At 32.8% G+C, this 5891-nt stretch overlaps 1 pseudogene; it reads left to right on the top strand.

The window, feature by feature from the left end:
• Positions 1–458: 458 nt before the first annotated feature.
• On the top strand, positions 459–2428 carry LOC120195221 (annotated as a pseudogene).
• The last annotated feature ends 3463 nt before the right edge of the window (positions 2429–5891 follow it).

Raw genomic sequence — 5891 nt, 5'->3', positions numbered from 1 at the left:
ATTGTAATGTTTTTATCTTGCAAGTTGACTTTGTTTTGGTGACATGTATCTTAATTTAAAATATCGGATTTTATAATGATGACTCTTTTGCTATTACTGTTCGGTTTATTGTGATTTTGAAGACATGTTTTAAATTAAATTATTATTTATTGGTACTATATTTACGAGTTGGATTTTGATAGTATAATTTGTTTATAATTTCATGTTATTTATAATGTGATTTTATATTGATTGAATAACGGTTTCGAAAAATGTCTTTAATGATCTACTAGACTTAGTCGAAACGCATAGGCCGGGTCTAGGGTTACACCCTGCAATTCTTTCCATAGACTTTTGGATTTATCAAAATAATGCCAACGGGTTTGGAGATCAGCGGCAAATTAGCATCTGAATTCCCAGTTTGAATTGTTCAGATCAAGAGAGAATTGTTCGGGTGCGAATGTTCTTACAGGATGAAAATGGATCCATTGCCGCCTTCAGAGCCCGAAACCTTCTCTCTTCAAGCACATCTTCCTCAATGGCCTCCAGGTACTTGCAATTCTCATTTGCAAAACAATTTATGTATTTTGAATTCTGGGTTTGCCTCTCAATGGGTATTTCGTTCATGGGTTTTCTTCCTTTTGGTTGATTGCATCATATATATATATATACACACACACTTATCATTTTCTGATCGATGGGTGATTCATGATCAAGTCTATATCGACTTATATGTATAAATTACGAGATATAGTATCCGACACGGATATGAAAACCTACTCGAAAAAAGTGTTCAAATCTATACTACTTGTACTCGGATGTGAGTGTTGGACAAAATACTTAAAAAAACATTATTTTGTAAATGTTTTTATTGACTGTCTCCAATTTCAGGTGAAGGATTTGCTTCTGGAATAATAAATCTAGGATAACTCGAAGTCATTAAAATCTCGAGATCGAAGTTCATCTGGAGCAGTAACTTGGAGGATACAAAAAAAGGTGTCTCGTTTCATAAACCTGTTGGAATACCTGATCGATGGATTTTATTGCCTTGGTCACTATTGGCAATCTAATGACCAGCTTTTAAGAGGTTTTGTCCTTGTTGCTTGAGAAATGCCTTTTGAATCCTGTGCTACCTCACCGGCCCTTAGAGTGCCTCTTGATTATACGCTAGTGTGGAAATCAAATGATGGTAGTGAGGGAAGCCCCGAAGGTTGCGGTTTCTTCTGGTTGCCGCAATCTCCTGAGGGTTATAACTCTGTTGGTCATTTGGTCACGAATTCTTCTAAAAAAACTGAAACTAAATAAAGTGAGATGTGTTCGAGCTGATCTGACGGATGGATGAGAAAATTATCAAGTTATGCATTCGGAATTTTCATTTAGAGTTTGGAGCATGAGACCGTCTCATCGAGGGATGCAGGGGAAGGGTGTTTCCGTGGGGACCTTTTCTTGCGATTCGATGCCGAGACAAGAATCGTCTATTTCATGCTTGAAGAATTTAGATCATTAACTCCATGGAATGCCAAACTAGGATCAAATTCATGCACTGATAAACCACTATGGTCCTACGGTTTTCTTTCATCCCGATGAGATTTACTTACAGTCTTCTGTTTCTTGGTTTTTCGAAAACGGAGCACTTTTCAGAAAAGGAGACTCAACAGGTGAACCAATCAATGTCGATGGCTCGAATCTACCTCGTGGTGCCTGCAACGATGGGCAATTTTGGATCGGTTTGCTGAGTGGTGATAGGAGAAAAACTATCAAACTAGGAAATTTGGCAAGTGCTAAAATTTATGTACATGTGAAGCCAGCACTTGGTGGAACTTTCACTGATATTGCAATGTGGATTTTCTGCCCCTTCAACGGATCAGCGACTCTTGAAATTGGCATCATGAACATCGCACTTAACACGATCGGACAACATGTAAGTGATTGGGAGCATGTTACGCTCCGTATATGCAACTTCAGTGGAGAGCTCTGGAGCATATACTTCTCTCAGCACGGTGGTGGTACATGGGTGAATGCATATGATTTGGAGTACATACAAGGAAATAAAGCAATCGTCTACTCGTCAAAAAATGGACACGCGAGCTTTCCTCATCCGGGGACTTACATTCAAGGTTCTGCAACACTAAGAATCGGGATTCGAAACGTTTGAGCTAGTGGTAACTTGTACGTAGATTCAAGTACTCAATATGAACTTGCTGCAGCCGAGTATCTCGGAGATAGGGTCATAGCAGAGCCTGGTTGGTTGCATTTTATGCGAAAATGGGGTCCAATGATCGTCTATGATTCGAGAACTGAATTGGATAAAATTGTTCATGTATTACCGGTGATGCTTCGATCTTCGGTTAAGAACATTTACGATAAGCTTCCGGTTGAACTTTATGGAGAGGATGGCGCTACTGGTCCTAAGGAAAAGAATAATCGGGTTGGCGATGAAAGAGACTAGTTTTTTTGGTTAGCCTCTGATCTTAGTGGCTTCGGGTTGTTGCTCTGCTCCTTAGGAAGTATGAACACGAATACAAATATGGACGCATAATACAGGTACGACATTCGGACATTACATCGATAGACATGTCCGACCTCCGTAGACTGTTGTCTTTGTGTTCATGGTAAGACAGAAAGTCAAATACAAGTTGTACCAGGTATAATGATGTGTATCTTTGTTGTTTCGACTTTTCATTTCTCTTAAAATGTTTGTATTTAATATTAAATACACATTCAAACAAGTAAACGAGAATAGGTCCTCTAAAAATAGATTTAATACAAAAATAAATGCTTAAATTTTGTCTCGTCTAATATTTTCTCAGTTACACTTTTAGTGACAATCATTGTATTATTCAGGATATGGCCTTAAACATGTTATATCTACACATATTTCCATAGGATGTGAGGATTCTGTTGCAAAATGTAAAGAATTATTAGAAATGTGAATTGCAGATTTCCATCTTTCTCCCAATTATGCAATGCTTGTCATCTTTCTTTTAGTCATAAAAATACACTTTATAATAATATTAACACGATAATAAAAATAAAAAATAATCATAAAATAAAATATATCAAAATTTAATTTGAAGAATCACTTTTTACGAAAAATCACACGTAAAAGAAAAAAAATCATTAGATCGAAAAAAGTACAAAATTATTTATATCTAAATGTGATTTAGTATTAAATCAACTTAATTCTAAATCTTAATCTGTAATATTTATTTATAAAGATATATTTCTCATTTACAAAATAAACTTTGCATAAAAAGAAATATACTCAAATTAAATTCCTCCTAGATTTTTAATTTTATTTTAAGAGAAATTTTTCTAATCATTTTATCCGACAATTTTTTTTGATAAAACAATTTGAAAGGCACAAGCCATTGAATTTTCTTCTTTCTAAACCCAATAAAGCTTTTTCTCACGTCAGCATCCCTTGTTAACAACGAACTATTGATTTATTATAAAATCAATAATGTTAATAATTAACCTGTTATTTTTTGAAATTTTAATGAGAAAAACAAAAATTCTTAAACTTTATTGACCACAAGTATAGTTTATCTTTATCTTTTATCTAAATATATATTTTTTTAAAAATAAAATTTTTTACACCTATTACATATTTTTTAATCTAATACTATTTTTATCACGTGAGATAAAAACACGTCAGGAAAAGTGCATTCTGCCTGAGTGGGCTAAATCCATAAAAAGTCAAACGAATTTTATCTAACTTGGTTGAATTTTGAAGTCGGATTAATAATTTGGCCCTGAACATGGCATCATTCATCAACTTAAACTAGAAAACATATCTAAAGAAAAGAGTGAAAAAAGGCGCGCAATAAACTAGCCGTTACATCTTGCGATGATCATAATTTATAATAAAAGGTTGGGCGGAAGCGGTTTTGGAGAGAGAAAAAAATATCGTGTGAGAGAAGGTTTCTTGGGAATTCGAAATTTGAAAACGGATCAGAAGAGATGGAAGGGGACGTTGTTATGCTCATTTGAAGAATCAAAATAAAAAGAACCCAAAAAGCAATCGTTAGGAAGACGATGAATGCCAGTTGCCTTCTTATCCTGATTTTAGTTTTCCAACTCAAACAATAATCTCTACCTATTGAATTTCTGATTCCAGTTGTCTTGTCTTGATTTTACCTTTTCCCCTTCCATTTAAAATTTTACATTTTCCCCCTCTTTTATCTGAATAGTAGAAGAAGTTCATAGACAGAATTGTTACCCAAGATATTATTTATCACCCTTCGATGCTCAGCGACAACGGTGAGCAATTTTTTTTGGTATGTGATTTTTCAAATATAGCTTTCTTAATTTTTACCATTTCTTGTTTATTTTAATGTGATTTCTGAGTATTTTTTTTGGGATGACTTTCTTAATTTTTACCATTTCTTGTTTATTTTGGGTCTTTTTTCTCATCGATTTTTCTAAATCTGTTACTTTTAGAATAAATAGAGTGATTACTAACAAATCGGTTTTAATTAGCATTTTGTACAATCGAGGAGCTTATCTAGAAGAAGATTTTGCGGAAATGAAGAAATAGGAGCTTCCAATGTTGCTTACTCAAGATGAAGGTGTTAAATCTTTCACTTCCAATCAAACAACTCAACTTTCTGGTAAATCTTTTCCTTTATACAGATCTTTCTCTCTGTGTGTGTATATGTCTATCCCCCATTCGAATTCAAAATATCTATGTGAAAGAACTATAGAATTTTGTTACCATATTTGTTTAGGAACCAACCTAGCAGAAATAGAAGCCTTATGATGCCGCCTTTTATTGTGGCAGCAAACATTCCCTCCGAGCAGTCAATATAGATTCCTTTCATTTGCTGACATTTGGTTTTAAATCATGCCTTCATAATACTATACATAATTTGATTTCATTAAATAATCAAGAAATGATTATGATACCAGTCATTGAGTTGCATTTTGATGTTACTGAATCTATATCAAGTGAAGCTTTTCTATAAAATAATCTTTCATGTCAGTAGTGATTCGGTGCGTGGACACTATAAAATAATCTTGAGTATGTGGAACATAGTTTTGAGTATTAGGGGCTTCTAAAATTGAGAATATTTTTGTGATTTTTGAAGTAGTTTGCTATAGCTTCTTCATGAGCTTTTCCTTTTATTACGAATATATCTTACTTCTTGCAAGTTGATTAAAATTCAAATAATCTTTATAATTTGAGGTTACATTATTTTGTATGATAACAATATATTTTATCTGCAAAAACATTATTATGGTCTCCTAAAATTGAGAATATTTTTTTGATGCAGTTTGCTATTACTCATCTCTTTTTTTGTTATGTGTGTTTCCTTCTTTTACTAATATACATTACATCTTGTAAGTTTATTAAAATTCAAATAATTTTTACAACTTTAGGTTACATTATTTTGTATGATACCAATATATTTTATCTGCAAAAACAATATTATGGGCTCTTAAATATGAGAATATATATATATATATATTTTTAATTTTTAAAGCAGTTTGCAATAACTTGTCTCTTTTCTTCATGAGTTTACCTTCTATTACTAATATATGTTACTTCTTGCAAACTGATTAAAATTCAAATAAAGTTTACAACTTTATAGTTATTTTGAATAATACCAATTGTTTTATTTGCAAAAAGAGTATTACGAGCTCCTAAAATTGAGAGTGTTGTTTTTTTTATTTTGAAGCAGTTTTCTAATTTGACTCTTTTCTTCACGAGTTTTTCCTCTTATGGAGAGTAACTATTTGTGTGATGAGGGTTACTCTTTTCTTCACGATTTTTTCTTTCTACAGGGCGTTACTCAAGGTAAATTATCTATAATATTACTTACTATTTTAGATATAGATTTATGACGAGTCTTTGAAATATGATTTTGAACATTAGGAGGCTCCTGAAGTTGAGGAGTATATTATCATGA

This window comes from Hibiscus syriacus, unplaced genomic scaffold, assembly GCF_006381635.1.
Source record: "Hibiscus syriacus cultivar Baekdansim isolate YM2019G1 unplaced genomic scaffold, ASM638163v2 tig00004620_pilon, whole genome shotgun sequence".
In the NCBI taxonomy this organism is placed as follows: Eukaryota; Viridiplantae; Streptophyta; class Magnoliopsida; order Malvales; family Malvaceae; genus Hibiscus; species Hibiscus syriacus.
This window is presented reverse-complemented; position numbering and strand designations above follow the sequence as displayed.